Genomic DNA, 20,523 nt, shown 5'->3' on the forward strand with positions numbered 1-20,523 from the left:
AACACTTGTTCTTACATTTTCAGTATGTTAATATCTTATAAAAAATTAGTATGCCCAGATAATAGTAAAATACTAAAACTATTTGGAACAGGGATCCTATCAATAAACGAAGCTTGCTATGTAACAACCCCTACAACAATTTTAAAACCAAATAATTGTTATGCTAATATGACGACAAATATAGACTTTGCACCACAATTTCACTTAACAAATGTGTCTACAAACTTAATAAATAAAATTAATAAAATACAAGAACCACCAATAACTATACCGGTATTAAAGACGATAGACAACCAATTATCTGATATATCAAAATCTTCTAATTCATTAGACTCTGTAATAAACATGTTAGAAATACAAGAAGAAAGTTTAAGAAAGGAAACATATTTAACTACTCATAATTATTCATTATACGCTGTAATAATAATTGTAGGGTATATAGTTATACACATTATCATAAAATATATCAAAAATAAATGCAGAAGTTATTTTTTAGAGACTGCAACAACCTAACCAATACGTAGACGTCAAAAAAGTTATTTAGATGCACCAGTTTAAAAATAAAAAAAAATTATAAAATATTAGAAATAAATGCAGAATGTACTTTTAGGGGCTACACTAGCCCAAACATTACAAATACGTCAAGTAAATCATTTAGTCGCACTCGTTTAAAGAATAAATAATTACATAGTATTTAAATGATACAATAAAAATATAACACATAATATATTCTACAATAGTCTATGTATAATGAAAGTAAAATCAATGGTAATTAAAGAAATAAAAAAAAAAAACTTAATGTGCAAGAGATGCGTTGGTTGTGTGCCCTTATTTATACGAAGACCTATAATTAATAAACTTACTTAAAAGTTTTTCAAATTATTCGAAAATTGTTATGACTTCATTAAAAGTATAATAAGTATCAGAGTTTAGGCACAACTAGAGTTATAATAAATCAATTTTTATTATGTTCAAAAAATTTATTTGTTAGATATTTAAATTCTAAAAAGAGACCTTGTGAGTCGGCATTTCATAATGTGTCCACATTGACCCCACCTAGAACAATCTCTTATCAAGTATTTCAAACATGGATAGATATGAAAATTGAGAAAAATATATCTTAATGACCTAAACTATATACATTCAAAAATATATATTTTAATGAAATTTATTTATACGCATATATAAAATGACCAAAAGCGTTAAATATTGCGATGCTAAATTTGTGTTTCCTTATTCTTGTCATATATTACAAGGAAAGACATAATTTTTATGATTAAGTGGGTAGAATTTTTTTACTACTAGCTTCTATACCGAAAAAGGCAAAGTATTAGACAATTTATGAATAATTTTATTCTTATAAATACTTACGTTTGAAATATGAAAACCAAGTATTTAAACGTTATAAAGCGCAAATTTTGATACAGAACGAAATAGGTATACTATATTATTTTAATTATACTTATTTTAAATGAAACTATAGACATCTATTACTTTCATTAAAGGAATTATGGTCAAGACAAAAATGTATCGATAATTATGAGGCACACATCATACCACTTCGACGTTGTTTTAGATACTAAATAAAACTGAATTTGAATAGGATTTCAAAGTATTTTTCATTATAACAAACAAGGAGGCTATTTGTTACTTTTTGTTCCCTGTTTCCAATTGGATATAACATAGTACAAAACGTATGCATGGGTTATTGATGAATGAATGATGACGATGTTAATAATATTTTTGATATAATAAAATATACACTGTATACTAATCATAGATGATTTCAGAATGAGTTGCAATACAAGAGCAATGATTTACGATGTTATGAATGACATTCTTAAACAGCTGTTTTAACGGCTATACAGTAATGACGTTTTCTTTATACTTTTATTATATACTTGATATTTTTTTTTTTTTACTAACAAATAGTTTTAGTTTATTATGACTTTATGTAAACCTGAGAACCACTATTGTTCTAAACATTGTAAACCCAAATCTATAGTTATAATTTTAAGGCATGTCTACTTGTCACAAAATAATCTGTAAACTTATCCAATTTTTGGCAACGTTTTTCATTGGATAGGTAAGCAATAATGAATAAATACAATTTTTATAATGTATAATTTTTATTTTATGTGTATAATGTATATGTATATATAGTATATATTATACATGTAATTCTATTTTTTTTTATTATTTCTTTTTCTTCTTTTAAAAAAATAACGTAATAATGACATGACCACCAAAAGTAACTTAAATTTAATGAGTAAAATATAACCGTGTTATATCCTGAGAAGATTAAATGAGGGATTTTCCAACAAGGCTATATTCACCGAGAAGTACGGAATAGATGGTCATCGTCGAAAATAACCAAGGTATAATCACGCGTTTACTAACATACCTTTGATTACAGTTTTTTTTAATTTTAATTTTTTTTTCAATTTAAAATCTGAGGGCAGATTTTAAGTGGCGAGGGGGGTAACTGTAACGATTCGCAGTTTACTGACTCGTCATTTATGTCGGACTCGGCGAATTTGCTTTGGTAAACAGAAAACAGGAACGTAGAGTACGAGCATATGTATTATTGGCATAGCAGCCAGTCGAGTTTTGAACCGTGAAATAGAGACTATACATCAGTCTACTATAGTCATATTTATAATATTATTAAACGTAATTAATTGATTAACTTTAAGTATAATATAATAACGTACCTAATAGTTAAATTATAATAATTCAGTATTGTTCAACTCGTACTCCGCTACTCCTGTTATCTTCAATATACTACCCTTAAGAACAGGGTTACTCAGGTGATAGTGTATTTTATTGGTTATAATATTATAATTATTTTAGTCTTGAATAAAACATTGTATTCGTTGCTATATCGTGTTAATTGTGTTAGTTTATGAACGCAGGTCATAAGTTTCTAGGACCTGTAAAATATAACTCAGAAAACTTTATTTATATCAATTCAACAACCCGGATCTAAGGACCGGTTCGTGTAGTGGGAATAGCCAACCAACTACTCCTTAACTGGATAGAGTTAGGTATAAATATCGACAGTCACTGGGTTTGACAGCCGAGGAGGTGTGTTGCAGAATACTAAGAATTATTATCTTATTATAAATTATAAATTATTTAGATATAATATGGCTATTTGGTGAGCAAGTGGCCAAGAGCGTCCTCAGGCGGGGTGGGTGGAGGAACCTGCTCCCCCAATTGGCTTTTTCTGTGTAAATTATTCTAATTATTAACAATGATTTTAATCTCCTGAAAAAACTTAAAAAATTCCATAAAAATTTTAAATAATTGTAAATAATGCACTAAATTGTTTTTATTATAAATTATAACACACATTTTAAACTTAGAAAAAAAAGTAAAAGAAGTTTACAGAAAAAACTGATCATTTCTGGACTTCTTTAATCTGAAAAATTAATTATTCTTTTAGATTCTGAGCGAAGCGATGAATGTATTGATTTTACAATGATGTGTGTTTTTTTTTTTAGTTTTTTAATTTTCTTTTGTGTCTGTCGTCACCTTTTAGGACAGTAAAAGTGCTTGGATTATCTTCAACAGTAACTTTTCTGATAGGAAAATTAATCTAGTTGGTACATTGGGGAATCAAAAGTTAAAATTTCCCAGTAGTTTACAAGGCTCCTGATATATTACATATTTTACTATAGCATTTAAAAAATATTAAAAACACAAAAATTTTTTTTTATAAGAATTTAATGTTTAAATTTTGACATCATTTATCAAATTAAACATTTAATAATTATTTTATTGTTAAAATTTATAAAATGATCAACTTTTATATTTAATGCTACTAATAGGTGGGTCCTTATTCCCGCAACTTCATAATGTTATTATTATTCTAATCGCACGTATACTTATTGCGTTTAAATGTATAGATTGTATATTTCTTGTAAAAAAAAAAGAATTTCAAATTTAAAAAAAGGTTCCACTTAAATAGGCTATGTATAAATTACTTTATTCACATTAATATCATAAAATATACTTGTTCGGTGCCATAATTTAAATCGACGAATCCTTATTTCAGAGTAAAAGGAAATACTGACATGGGACTGTGGTATAACAAAGTGGGAACAAACAACCACTTCGCCAAAAAACAGGCAGTGGTAAAGTACAGATAACACTAGGATGACATTTTCTAACAAGTGAAAAATTATGGAGAAAGAATTTAAGGAAATTGGGTTTTAGGGTTATATTGGAAACACAATATAAACATAAGTATTATATTATTATCTTAACATTACTAAAAATATTAAATTATAATATTGTTTTAAATATGTGTGTAGCATTTTTATGACGATAAAACTGTTATATTCTAAACATTTTAGGTTAAAAGATATATATAAAAAAAAATTCAGCAGTTCAATAGTTAAAACTAATACAATGTTAACATATTTTCAGCGGTCAAAGAATAATAATTTTACTTAGTTAAATATTAATTTTAATATTATATAGGACGGTCCTATCGGTACATCAAAACAAACTAAAATTAACTATATGACCCTGTTAGTATAATTAAAACAAAATATGAATAGTGATATTTTTATAAAGCAAAATTGCAGGGTAAATTAAACGTAGTATGTCTGAGCCTATATCATTAATCTCATTCATTTATGGTAGGTATATCACTGCCCACTGGTTGTGCATTATTGAAAGGTACATCATTGGTGAGTTCTCGAGTTCAATCTATTTTTAAATCTCCTCCCAATTCTTCAAAAATTGTTACTTGTATCCAGTCTGAAATGATAACAAATGATTACACAATGCTATCCCATTCAAACGACATCAAATAAGAATGTTTATTATACTTTATTATACTAATAGGGAGTCTTGTAAAGTACTTGAGTAAAAATATCTGAATAAAAGTATTCAAATACATATCTATATTTTTTTTTTAACACAAGAAATCTTTATCATTATAACGAAGGTTATATAATCAAAGGTTGTCCTAAATAAATATTTTATGTAGATATTCAGGGTGTAACAGAAAGAACTGATTTTTGGAAGAACTTTTGTTCTTATCATTATTTTAAAAAATTTTTGTCACATACAATTTATAGCCACTTGCCCTACACAATATTTTTTATTTTTTAATACTGAAAAAAAATTTTTAAACTTGACTTAATTTTTTATGAATAAATTCAAAATAGCCAATTTGTGAATTTGATTATAAGAACGATTTGGATGGTAAAAGCATATTTTATCTAAGTCGAGTAGTTTATTTTTTAGAATTTTTTAAAATATCAATATTTTTTTGATTAAATTAATTTGGAACGCAATAACTTTTAAAAAAATATTATTTATGGTAATTTGTTAAAATGTGTTTATTCTTTAAACTATTTAGTTATCATATAATTTTAAAAATTTTTGTCATACGTTTAAGTAACATCAGTTTATTTTTTTGTCAGTTTTTTTGTTACACCTTGTTTTGTATATATACGTCATGTACGGGTAATCACTCCCAGTGGACTTAGTATAATATTTTATTAGTAGTCATGAGTTGATTCAGCCATTGTCGTTCTGTTGTCAGACAATAGTACAAAGAGAAATTTTTTGGCAGCGTTGAATAGCCTCAATGTTGGATTCACCAACACAACCCCACAGTTGTATGGGCGGACTAGTCCTGGGAACAAAAATTGACCCCACCAGAACAGACAATTTTGCCTAATATTGGGCTAATAATAAAATATTTATAAGTTATGGGCCCAAATTTATTCAAGGAGCCAAAAGTTTCGCCACACCATGGCGGGGATCGCCCACCAGCCACCCTAGCCATTGCCCACTCCACCCACAGTTATACTCCATAGGTTCATATTGGTTTAAATATTGCTACGTATAATAGACGTTTGCTTGTAAGATCTAGTTCGGAGTGTCTTCCGACCACCCAATGAAGTTTTCTCGTTTTCTACTTAATTTACAGTTTTTTCTGACAAACATGATGTTTTGGTGAGTAATGAAAGGTGTATTCTTAGATATTTTTCAGAATCGTTCATTGGGATGATCTGTTGATTCAAATATAGTATTGAACCATAAACACTTTTACGAACGTGTAATTGACGTTCACCGATTTATCACTGTTAATTTTGTTTTTCTAACGTTTTGTAGAGTTGGAAACGTGTCTGTTGATGTTCATTATTAACAGTCTGCTGTTTTTCATCAGTTACCATTATTGCTATAACATTGATATCATTGAATTGTTGTTGGTTAGAATGCCATCTGAATAAAGTATGTACGAAATAGTTACGCGAACACTGCTGATATCTTTTTCCAGACAGTAATTGTTTCTTCGTGTATAGTCTATCAACATTTTTAATCACTTAAAAGTATTTTTTGTATAATTGTGATAAACTCGGATGAAGCGATATCGGTCTGTAAGAATTTTCCTGGTATAAGCAGCATGATTACTTGCGCTCGTTTCTATTGTTAAGGAATCATTTTTTTTGAACGATGGCATTGTTTATGTGTGTTGGATGAAAAATAGCCTTTTTAGGTAGGTACCTAGTTCTGTCAGTATTTTCTGGTTTATTTAGTCATAAATCATAATACCAGATGACTTTTTTTGAATTCATATTAATTTATTTCGCCATATTTTCGAGTATTTGATCAATGGTTGACATTGCTCTATATAGAGTTCAGGAACGATATTTTTCGTTTGGAAATTGGAAATCGAGTTCCAGATGACGTGCTTACATTTCAGCTATGCCATGGTCAGAACCCACCCATGATTCATCTTCCTTGAGAATTGTTGTGTAACGTATGTTACATCATTACGTTTATTTTATAAGCATCATAATATGCACAATAGGCATATTATGCGCTGACTATAATATATATTAAACCCCTTCGGTTTACGTGCCACTTATATATTTTATGAGCTCCGGCCAATATCGCTATGTAAGAGAAAGGCAGTTCCCCGCTATTCCATCACGCGCACCTGAACTCCGTACAATCCTACTTTTTTGGTAACTTTGTTCGTATATTGTAAGTAATATTAAATTTGTTTGTATTAATAATAATTTAGATCAATCGTTATTTATTTGTAATATTAGGATCCTAATACCATTCGTGCTCCCGAGTTACGGTAAAAATAAATTCAAAAGAACTAATTTCTTCCTTGAATATCTTATATTGAACCGGTCATTCCCGACCACGTTACATATTGGTGGAGGCGCCGAAGCTCTTAATTAGTTGAAGTAACAGATATTTACGATTGGTTTCGATTTGTTACTAGTTATTAAGTTTAGTTAATTGAATAGTAGGAAAATAATAAAATTAGAGTGTAGTTGAGTTAAGAATAATTGAAGTTTTTTTTTATTATATTTACAATTTATGATATACATGATATATATTAAATATTAAGAATATGAGTAAAAGAATTGAAAGAGTTACGGGACTTGAAAATGTATGTATAGGCACCTAATAATTTTAATTTTAATTAAAATTATTTCACGAGATTTTAAGTGTTAGATATAAAAGTATAGCCGTAAAGGAAATAAAGGAATAACTTGGTTGGATAATTTACATATAAGAATAAAATTGTTTGAATTTTTTTACGAGATTTACGAGATTTTAAGTTTCAAGAACAAGAGTAAATTACTTATAGGGGTTATGTTATCAGAGAAAATATATAGTAAAAATAAAAATTAAGTTATTTAATTTTTTTTTATCTGAATATTTACGTGTTTTTTAAATATCAAGAATAAGAGTATAACTTATTAAATAAACCGGAAATAATGGGTTTTTAGATTTTTGTAATATACATAATGAAATTTCATTGACAATTAGTGATTTAAGGAATCTTGCAAAATCAGCATTAAAAAGTTTTAGGAACGACAAAGACGTTGAGGATAACTTAAAAGAAACAGACTTAACTTTTACAGAGGATAATTTAATTGTTTCGGGTGAACAGAACAACATTAATTAATAATAATATTGAAAAAGGTTCAAAAAAATGTTAAAAAATAAACACAGTATAAAAATGGCGTTTAACCATAAACCCGATATTTTCTCAGGAAAAGAAAACAAGTATATAGATAAATTCATAAAAAAATTTGAGCTAATAGCTGTCTTGAACGAATGGGAAAACAAAAACAAAGTAATTATTCCACAACTATATCTTAAAGACTCAGCAGAAGATTTTGTTGAATAACTAAAATCAAAAAACGAAAATATAACATGGAACGAAGTCAAAAGTCAATTAATAACAGACTTTACATTAGTAGGAAATAAACAATTGCTAATGGCAAAATTGAAAAATCTGAAACTAGCATTAGGAGAAGCATGTAAAGAATTTATAATTAAAATAGTAGGAATATGTTATAAAATAAACAAGAATATGACCGAAGAAGAATTATGTGAACACATTTTAAAAAGAGTACCCAAAGAAACTTTTCAGTTAATAAGGTTAGCAGATAATACATCGATCGCAAGCATTAAAAAAATTCTAGAGAAACTAGAATTAACAAATCTTTTGAGATTGGAGGATAAAGTAAAGGGAGAAGTAGAGAAATTGACTAAAGAAATAGAAGTATTAAAAAATCATTCAAGTCAAATTAAAATTTGACAAACTCAAAAAAACATACCCTATAGTAACAATAGTTATCAGAACGAAGGGTGAACTAGTTATAACAATGGATTCAGCTTTTATAATAGAAATCAACACTACCAACCACCTATATTTAATAACCCAAATTAATATTATCAAAATAATCCAAGACCAAACTTTTATCTGAATTACAACTATCCCACAAAATAAATAATAACCAGATGACAATCACCCGATTTCCTAGACCAAACTTTTAACAAAATTATAATTATAATATTTAAAATAATAACCAATTATCCAACACACAACGCCCTACACAAAGTAATCAGGGAACAATACCCCATACTAATTATACTTATGGAAATCAACAAGGGCCACCGATATGTTTTCATTGTGGAATTCCAGGACACATAAAAAGAAACTGTAATACTAAATAAATACTAAAAACTAATAGTTCCACAGATAACTGGGTCTGCACAGGAACAACAATACATTACCATCAACATACCTTTAAATATCGTCAAAAATACAAATACAAATAATACTATTTATACTTATTATGATAATAATAAGGAAAAAATTAAAATAGAAATACAAGGAAAAATAAATGACCAAACTACTACATTGTTATTAGATACATGCGCGAGTGTAACAGTTATAAACAAAAATACTATTAAATGTAAAGATTAATAAAACCGAATTCCAATGAAATCCCCCCCTTGAAAATGGGAGATGCTTATCTAAATACAGAAGCCGATAAATGCGAATTGTTTGCTCATACTCTTAAAAATTCTTTTACATTAAACAGCTCACTAGATAACTCTACAAACTATGTAGTTCAACAAAAACTAAGCGAGCACGATATTCATCCCCAAAATATGCTGCCATACTCAAGCCCCAATGAAATCTTAGATATAATCAAAAAGTTACCAAAAAGAAAAACACCCGGACACGATTTAATCACTAATACTATTCTAAAAAATCTACCCAGAAAAGCAATAACATATTTATCCATCTTATTCAATTCCCTAATAAAAATCGGGTACTTTCCTGCTGAATGGAAATTGGCTACAATAATATTGTTCAAAAAACCAGGTAAAGATAACTCAAACCCCATAAATTACAGACCTATAAGCCTTCTGTCCTCAGTATCAAAAATATTTGAAAAAATTATTCACTCAAGGCTTACCAGTTATTTAAATGCAATAAATGCTATCCCGCATTTCCAATTTGGATTTAAATCTCACCACTCCACTACTCAACAACTTTTACGACTAACGGAGCATATAAATTATGGATTTGAAAAAAAAACTAGTGTAACAGTTGTTGGGTACAAAGAGTACAACCAGTTCAACGGCATTACGTAACCTACCTTCCCGTAAAACTGGTGATTGTGTGCTGTTCAACACCACGACCCAAATAGTGTCATATGGTACGTCGACGACGACGTCGTTACGTAGGTACCTACTCGTCAATATAATAGTATAAAATAAAATAATAATATATCTCCGCCGGAACCGTGTCGAACCTTACGTGAAACACCACAGTGACAGTCTATAGCCAACGGCTTGACGAATAGTGGTGATTCCCGCCGTACAACGTACAACCAATCCACACACCGGAGAACTCCCCGAATGCCAACAGTCGATGGACATTTTGGATTTACAATTCTACAACTAATCTAGGATCAGCCGCACAATTCCTTGGGTCATGTGAGTAGGGAATATGTCAATCTGTTTATTCATGTTATATTGTTATTTATTATTTATTGTTTGCCTTTGTGCATATTGTTATGAACTATTATGTATATTAAGTCATACTGTCAGTAGGCTATCATAGCGCCGAGCGTCGCTTATTACTTAAAATTATATGGATTACCTTGATTTATTTATTAATATTGTGTGTTACGTATTTTGCGTTGTAATCATTATACTTGTTTTACAGTATTTCTTAGAACTGTTCTTTATCATTCTTTTTATTGATCCTTATATATTATATTTAGTCAAAACATAACGAGGTCAACCTCCCTGCCTTTGCTTAGGGTTTGGTCCGTTACATTTGGTCCTTCGAACCGGATTTATAAAAAAAAGGTTAGAGAATAGATCGTAACAAAAAAAGAAAAAAAAGAAAGGGAATATAGTTATATTATTTCCTTTACCTATATTAGATTATAAGAACAATTACCATTAAACGTCAGGTACGATCCCGCGGACTATCGTAATTACCTGGTCGATAATATTATTGTCAATTATTATTAATTGGTGGTCTGACGTAATGCGTATCAAGTAAGATTCTGTTATTAATAATCAACCTTTCACGGTCAACGACCTGGGTACTAATTGAGTGTGATAATATTATTACTATTACGGTCTACGGACGGGTACATCGACGTTATAATAATACAAGTCCGTGTTATTATAATAAACACGTAAGCACGTAATTTTGTTCGTTTGTTATTTGCTTCGAATATTTAAATAATATCAGTACACCACAATGCCGGGTGAAGCGGACATAGAGCGTATAGAACGTTTTTTAAAGCGTTGTATAGTAAAACGGGGTGATGTTATGACTCAAATGAAGACTTTGTATGAACTTGCGCTTACTGTGGAAGCAAATCCCGACGTAGCTCCTATATTTTGTGCGCGTAAACGACATATAGAAACACTCGTTACAGAATTCAATGTCGAGCACAACAGTGTTTTGGACAATCTCCTTTTAATGTCACGTGAGGACGAATTTACTGATTCTCACTTATCGTTAAAAACAACGTTCATGGAACAGTACTATTATATTATAGCGTTAGATACGAGGTTAAAATTAGATCCGCGCCCCCCAGCCATGGAAACACCGGCAAGCGACGTTAAGCATCTTACATTACCGAAAATTAAATTACCCATTTTTGACGGTGACCTTTTAAAATGGCGTACATATCGGGACACATTTGCATCGTTAGTTCATAACAATCAAGGTGTGTCTAAAATCGAAAAGTTCCATCATTTATTAGCGTCCACGACGGGCACTGCCGGTAGTGTGGTGCGTTCGTTATCGTTAACAGAATACAATTATGACATTGTGTGGGACAATCTGCACACTATGTACGACAATAAGCGAGTACTTATGACAGCACACTTAGATGCAATTTTTCATTTTGCACCATTAGCCAAAGAGTCGTTATCAAATTTGAAGTCCTTTTTGGCCACCTTTCAAGAAAACATCGCGGCGATTAAGGCACTTGAAGTCCAAGATCTGGAAGGTTTTTTACTATTTTACATCGCGTCTAGAGCATTAGATCCATGCACCCGACGGTTGTTTGAGTCCGAATGCCATCACGTCGAGACACCAACACTCAACATATTGTTAGAATTTATTCAAATCAGATGTCAGGTACTTCAGAATATTAGCGCTCATCCCACAAAACCGTCACCATTCAAAGGTGGGCACTCGAAGTCACTGCTATTCGCCTCCTCCACTACGGGAACGAAATTGTGTAAACTCTGTCAAGACAATCACTTTCTACATCAATGTCCGAAGTTTTCTCAATACAGTGTTCAAAAACGGTTTGACTTCGCCAAAAGTAAGCGGCTATGTATGAACTGTCTCAGTCCCACGCATAAAACCTCTGAATGTTCGTCCATGCACACATGTCGTGAGTGCTCTGGAAAACACCATTCACTACTTCACCTCAGTCAACGTCCAAAAAAGACATCGGCACTAATGTCTACTCCTGAAGCTCCTGAACCATCGCTTGCAGCTAACACAGCCTCGGGAACGTCAACTTCAACAGGACTGGAAAAACCATTTGTCGGAACATTCCAATCAAGTGGAAATGTTATTCTTGGAACAGCCATAATCCATGTCCGCAACAATATCGGTGATTGGACTCCAGTTCGTGCGCTGCTCGATACCGGGTCTCAAATTTCCGTCATCACTCATGCGTGCGCGTCTCGTCTGGGCCTAAGACGTCGATCTTGTAACACCTCAGTCATGGGACTATCACAAGCACATGTACCAGCTACAAAGGGATCTACACACTTGACGTTCAGACCAAGACACGCGGACAACCCGAAGATATCGTGTGACCCATTAATTCTATCAAAAATAACTGGTCCGATGCCCGTGTCTAAGTTAAGCCCAGACATTCGAAACACATACAACCATGTTGAGCTGGCGGACCCTGAATTTGACAATCCATCACCAATTGAATTTCTACTCGGCGCAGATGTCTACGTCAATATTTTAGGTGACTGTGTGCGAGTACTACATGCTCACGGATTCCCTTCAGCGTTTGAAACTAGCCTCGGATGGGTCATAATCGGCCACACGACTATCACGAATTCGTCGCCATGCGTGTCACTACTACTGTCTACTCAACCGTCAATCGATCACTTAATGCATCAGTTTTGGTCGATAGAAGAGCCATCACCACCTGTTGAGCCTTTTACAGATGACCAAAAATGTGAAGAGCATTTCACCCAGACGTCGAGCAGGGATGACCAAGGACGATTTTCTTTAGCCTTACCGTTTAACAGTAATCCATCTGTCCTCGGAGACTCGTACAAAATGGCGACCTCTCGTTTTTATAATTTGGAGCACAAATTACAGCGAGATCCAGACCTGTATGCTCTGTATCGCGACTTTATGAAAGAGTATGAAGCTTTGGGCCATATGGTAATTTCTGAGCAACCAGGTAAATACTATATTCCACACCATGCAGTGGTAAAGCGCAACGGTACAAACATTAAACTTCGCGTGGTGTTCGACGCATCCGCAGCATCCACGTCAAAATGCTCACTCAACGACCTGTTATACACTGGTCCAAAACTTCAAAGTGATATCACGCAAATACTCCACCGGTGTCGATTGAGACGTTACATGTTCACAGCGGACATCTGCAAAATGTACCGTCAGATTCAAATACACTCTGATGATCGCACTTACCAGCATATTGTATGGCGAAATTCCCCTTCAGACGAGCTTCAAGACTATGAACTCACAACAGTTACTTACGGAGTATCCGCATCACCATACCAGGCTATTCGAGTCCTCCACCAATTGGAACACGACGACGGCCACAAATTCCCATTAGCTCGGAAGATATTGTCCACCCAAACATATGTTGACGACATTGTGTCCGGTGATGATACGGTGTCTGCGCTGCTGCAACGTCAAGCGGACCTCGTCCAGCTTCTGATGCAGGCGGGTTTCGAGTTGAAGAAATGGTCGTCAAACAGTCGTGAGGTCCTACGTCATATCCCACAAGGAGACCACGCAGTTCAACCGTCGTTTGATCCCAAGGACGACATGTCCGTCAAAATATTGGGACTTCATTGGGACCCCGTAACCGATACTTTTAGCTACCATACTTCACCAGTGCCATTGACCGTGACGAAACGGGTGGTGTTGTCAACGATAGCAAAATTGTACGACCCGGTGGGCGCGATAGCCCCAATCATTTTTTGGGCAAAGTCGCTCATGCAAACCATCTGGCAGTCTGGTTTAGATTGGGACGATCCGCTACCACCGTCGTTGATGACGTCTTGGGGGAAATTCGCGTCTGAGCTACATCTTGTTTGTGAAATTAAGCTACCTCGACACATAGTGGTTTCGACTCGACTTGTGACACAGTTACTTGGGTTCTGTGATGCATCTGAGAGGGGATACGCAGCAGTGGTGTATCTTCGCACGATCGATGTCAACGGAGAGGTAAAGGTATATTTTATCACATCAAAATCGAAGGTAGCACCACTTAAACTGGGGAGCCTCGATCGATCTCTGACGATACCCCGCCTGGAGCTATGCGGTGCCTTGCTGTTAGCTCAGACGATACAGCGGCTTTGCGACACGTTTGAAAGTGCTATTCCTATTTCAGCAATTTATACCTGGACTGACTCCCAGGTAGTTTTGTCTTGGTTGACGTCGACGCAATTCCACTTCAAGATTTTCGTGACAAATCGCCTAGCCAAAATAAACGCGCTGATGCCGTCATGTCGTTGGAGATACATACCGTCTGCACTGAATCCTGCCGATTGCGTATCTCGGGGACTCCTTCCATCGGAAACTGTCAATCATCCCCTCTACTGGCAAGGGCCTCCCTTCCTTCATCTACTTGAATCAGATTGGCCCAGTGAAACGTGTGAACTGATACCTCCATCAAGATTACCAGACTATAAACCAATAGATGCCGTGACATGCAGTGTGACGTCACTTCAACACCCGGCATGGTACCTTCGCTTTTCGTCACTGACTCGAATGCAACGCGTCACTGCTTACGTCCAACGTTTCATAAAGAGAACAAGGCTTCTAAACACTCCGATTGGCCCATTACAACACGCAGAATTAGAGCACGCCTTGGTTCCAATAATTATCGCCACTCAACAGACTTGTTTCGCGGCTTTGATGTCACAGTTGAATGGTGAAGATCCAAAAATTTCTCCACGTTCTATGGCACAACTGGCACCATTCATCGATCAAATAGGTATCATCCGTGTTGGAGGGCGACTTGCACACGCTCGCTCCACAGTGGCTGCCAAATGCCCGATTCTGTTACCGAAGGTGTCACATTTGACAACGTTGGTCATACGGCATTACCATCTTACATATCTGCACGCCGGTCCACAACTAATCGCATCACTATTAGCGCGTACCTATTGGGTGATATCGGGAAGATCAGCCATTCGACAATTAGTGTTCAATTGTGTAGTGTGTGCGCGTCACAACCCACGAGTTCCACAACCATTCATGGGGAATCTGCCCGCCCAACGAGTCCGGCAGTCACGTCCATTTTCCCACGTCGGCATTGACTTTGCAGGGCCTCTGTTAATCAAGGATGGACGCCGGAGAAACGCACCCTCGGTAAAATGTTATTTGGCGGTCTTCGTTTGTATGTCCATCAAGGCCATTCACGTAGAAGTCGTATCAGATTTATCTACCAATGCATTTGTCGCCTCCCTACATCGGTTCGTGTCTCGACGAGGAGTACCGTCCGACATCTATTCGGATTGCGGAACCAACTTTATAGGAGCGGACAGGGAACTACAAAAACTTTTCAGGACGTCGGCAACTCAAAATTCTGTCAGTGATGCCATTCCGTGCCGCTGGCACTTCAATCCCCCGGCCGCACCCCATTTCGGTGGGTTGTGGGAGGCCGCGGTCAAGTCCGTCAAGTTTCATTTGAAAAGAGTCGTTGGTACTCAAATCTTAACATTCGAAGAACTAACAACCTTAGCAAGTAGAATTGAAGCTGTATTGAATTCTCGCCCGTTAACTGCCATGTCGTCTGATCCACACGACTTACGAGCACTGTCACCCGGTGATTTCCTCATCGGCCAGCCTTTGACTGCCATCCCTGAACCAGACCAAACTCATATCGCTCAGAACCGGTTGAACCGTTGGGAGCTCCTTCGACAGATATATCAATCCTTTTGGAAACGCTGGGCTTCCGAATATTTAACAACGTTACAGGGCCGTTCCAAATGGGTTCAGCACCAACCTAACGTCAAGGTCGGAGACCTCGTATTAATACAAACACCAAATCAACCCCCAATGTTCTGGAAACTTGGTCGAATCGAAAGCACACATCCCGGACAGGACGGTGTCGTTCGTGTAGCAACTGTTCGAACAAAGGACGGTAGCATTAAACGTCCAGTGGTAAAGCTAGCAGTGCTACCGATGGAAGGCAACGCCTCGCCATAATATTCCCGTAAAACCCCTGTACTTCCATTTCCATACTCAAATAAAGTGGCCAAATGTAGCGACCATGCTTTAGGAAGATGGTAGGGGGAATGGTTGTTTAAAAAAAAAAATGTAAATTATAATTAACCTCTTAAGTTTAGTAAAAAAAAAAATAATATTATCGTATAATATGTAATCACATGACCTGAGTAAGTCCAGCCGGACATCAACATTGAAAGGACCCTAGGCCTTCCAAGGGGGAGTAATGTTGGGTACAAAGAGTACAACCAGTTCAACGGCATTACGTAACCTACCTTCCCGTAAAACTGGTGATTGTGTGCTGTTCAACACCACGACCCAAATAGTGTCATATGGTACGTCGACGACGACGTCGTTACGTAGGTACCTACTCGTCAATATAATAGTATAAAATAAAATAATAATATATCTCCGCCGGAACCGTGTCGAACCTTACGTGAAACACCACAGTGACAGTCTATAGCCAACGGCTTGACGAATAGTGGTGATTCCCGCCGTACAACGTACAACCAATCCACACACCGGAGAACTCCCCGAATGCCAACAGTCGATGGACATTTTGGATTTACAATTCTACAACTAATCTAGGATCAGCCGCACAATTCCTTGGGTCATGTGAGTAGGGAATATGTCAATCTGTTTATTCATGTTATATTGTTATTTATTATTTATTGTTTGCCTTTGTGCATATTGTTATGAACTATTATGTATATTAAGTCATACTGTCAGTAGGCTATCATAGCGCCGAGCGTCGCTTATTACTTAAAATTATATGGATTACCTTGATTTATTTATTAATATTGTGTGTTACGTATTTTGCGTTGTAATCATTATACTTGTTTTACAGTATTTCTTAGAACTGTTCTTTATCATTCTTTTTATTGATCCTTATATATTATATTTAGTCAAAACATAACGAGGTCAACCTCCCTGCCTTTGCTTAGGGTTTGGTCCGTTACATTTAAACAAAAATACTATTAAATGTAATAACCTAACTTTCGAAAGCGAACTCTTCCTTGAAACGGCGACCAATTCTAAACTGAACATTCTAGGAACAACTGTGACTCTGATAAAAATAGGAACGATAGTAATAAATCATAAAATAATAATAGTTGACAATATATGTACACCAGTAATAATAGGATTAGACATAATGAAAAAAATTAGCTTTAAGTGGTTTTAAATTTTACATTCTCAATGAATCCGTATATAAAATCAAATATTTATTCTTTTTAGTTTATAAATTCTATTATAATTTTAATAATGTTAAAAAAAATTTGAAATGTTATATTAATATATTTTGAACATTTTTAACAGATGACTTTAGTTAAAGATAACAATGAGTAAAGTTTAAATTATAGTTAAACCAAATTATATAGTTTAAAAGTCTCTATACAATTAACGTTAAACATGAAAAACTGGATCAGTAACATAATAAATCGTGCAAAAAAAATATTTTTAAAAGTCAGTATTTTACAGAATCTAAAAATACTTTCTTAAATTTGTATTTCTACTCAAATATTTTTTTTTACTGAATATTTAAATACATATTTTGATTACTTTTCAAAATAAGTACATATTATATTATCTTTATCTGTATTCTGTACTTGAATACTTTTGAAAAATATAATTTTCAAGACAGATAATTAGGCTTAAATGTATAATGTGTTATTAATTTATATTTGCAAAATGTTCTAGATTTCTAAATATAACGTATCTCGTTTGATTTTTATTTCTCATAAGTAAAATATTGTGTTTGAGTAACTATAAGAATATGCTTCATACTCTTCAATGAGTATAAGTTAATACGATACGAATATCATAATACATGTAGTTTAACCAAGCATATTCAAAGACTTATAATATTTACGAATTTATGCAATAATTGATTCACAGGTGTCTTAAAAATGTGTAAATTATTGATTAATGATTAAATAAAACTGTTATTTATTGATGAATTAAAACATATAATAAAAAATTAAATCATTTCTCACCCAAAAATACTCCAAATTTCTTTTTGAAAAAATCTAAATGAAATGGTATTACGCCTAAAAAGAAAAATTATAAAATAATTAATCAATATAGCCGTGTTGAAGCATTCGAACGCTTTGACAAACGTCGATGTTGTACGTTGTTCTCAATTTTTTTTAAGACGGCCGATTGGTCATTTTACCATTTGTAATTTATTTCAACCATAAATAATTGCACGTTAATAAGATAATTATGAATAAAAAGTATACTAAATAATATTCCAAGTAAAATTTGCTATTCCCTACAATATATAAATTAGAAAACTGAAAAATAGTCCTTGAAATAATGATAAAAATACAATTATATTTAAAATTAAAAACTGAGATTTATAAAAATGTACTTCATATAATTAATTTAATATTAGTAAATATACAACTCAAATTAAAATATTCATTAATCAAATAACTTACCCATAGTTTTCATTCTCAACACGTAAAAATTATAGCTTTCAAATCTTAATAAATTGGCTGTAAACATTATTATATAAAGTTTATATGTCAGTATTATGAAGGTATTTAAAATTTCTGAGTTTGGAATATATTATTAGACAACTTTAGTTTTTACTCTGTGATTCATGATATACTGTAGTAAAAATTTTCCGAAACATTACATTAATTTAAAATTTAACCTAGATGATATTATGAATAAACAGTTTTCAATGGTTGTTTAATATTATCCTTTATTGCATATAAAAGCCACAAATAGATGTAAATGTAAATAAAAAGGAAAAATTATTACAGAAATAAATAAAATAAAATAACTTTTTCCAAGGGTTATTGATATTTGATTAGATTTTGAATTCTTTGTACATTCGCTATGTTGAATATTATACGTTATATTGTGTGATAGACGTACATAATGTATGTAATATATTATGTAAGAAATTGGGTAGAGATACACGGTCGATAATAATATATTACAGATCAAATGCTCTAAAATATCTATAATATAATGTAAATAATAAATATAAAATAGCATACGTAATTTTAAATTTTTCACTCGATCTATGCTCATCTTTTTTACTAAAAATAATTTAAACAAAATACACAAAAAATAATAAGTAACTGTCTGATATAAAAATTATTTAATAACGTAAAAAAATTCTTATTTTCTTTTTTTCATTGATGTGAAGTGTGAACTCTCAATTACATTAGATACGAAGATAAGTATCTTTGTATGCGCACTTGCGCCACCCCGGCTCAGAAACCGTTTCAGTAGTTGCTTCTGCTTTTAAATGGCCTAATGAAGTGGTATGACTAAAAACAGGTTCATTTTTTGAAAATGACTGACGGACTAAACAAATACAGATGCAAATAGCGTTTGATGTGAAATTTCGAAAATTTTACAATGCATAGAAATGACTGATATTAACATTCAGCTTAACTTCCATCTATATTCTGTATTCTTTCACTGTTACATTGAAATAATAATTAGTCTCAATAAATCAAATAGGTAATGTGAAAAGAAAATTAAAAAACTCCATTAATTTATCCACTCTTTATCCATTCATTTTTCAAAATAAACTTACTTGGATTATCTAAATTCAAACATAATATGATAGTTAATAATTATTATCGTAATTCATACTTTTAATTCGGGTACCTAATTCGACACTATATTAATAATAGTTTTCAATAATAGTTTTCTTCAAAAGAATGTTAGAATTCAAATACAAATTCAAAGATAATCTTAACATAGGTAGTATAAAAGAAAGCCCCGCTACCTGTCTGTATGCTTAGATCTTTAAAACTACGCAACGAATTTTGATGCGGTATTTTTTAATTAATAGAGTGATTCAAGAGAAAGGTTTAGATTCACAATTAGATCTGGAAGATCCAACCCAGGAGGTGCTCAAACAAGAATTTTGAGATTAAGATGGAAATTTTTTTTATAAATGGTTACTTTTGGTTATAGAGAAGAAATAATTAGTAGAAAATAGTGTTTACTATTTTGTTAGTTGCCATTGGTTATCGGGCAGATCAGGTACAAGCATACATCAATTTGAATTTTCGCACATAGCCTATAAACATGGCTGAGTAGCACTTATAGCTGCTCATCGGCGTGTCGTTGCCTACTTGAATACTTCGCACATTGTCCGCGATCCGCCATACCTAGTTGGATAGCCTACCAGGATGTCTGAGCTGAACTTAATGCAACGAGTTCCACCCAAAAGGAGTTGAACAATTAGAATTTTTTTAAGAGTT

General features: G+C 33.1%; 1 long non-coding RNA gene across 1 annotated transcript; it reads right to left on the minus strand.

Annotated features, from left to right (window-relative positions):
* Positions 1-4,322: 4,322 nt before the first annotated feature.
* On the minus strand, positions 4,323-19,362 carry LOC132945017 (uncharacterized). Its single transcript, XR_009664504.1, has 4 exons — positions 19,300-19,362; positions 18,730-18,786; positions 18,283-18,336; positions 4,323-4,770 (listed from the first exon to the last, which is right to left on the minus strand). It is a non-coding gene; the product is annotated as an uncharacterized LOC132945017 (long non-coding RNA).
* Between the last annotated feature and the right edge of the window lie 1,161 nt (positions 19,363-20,523).

This window comes from Metopolophium dirhodum, chromosome 5 (assembly GCF_019925205.1).
Source record: "Metopolophium dirhodum isolate CAU chromosome 5, ASM1992520v1, whole genome shotgun sequence".
Taxonomy (NCBI): Eukaryota; Metazoa; Arthropoda; class Insecta; order Hemiptera; family Aphididae; genus Metopolophium; species Metopolophium dirhodum.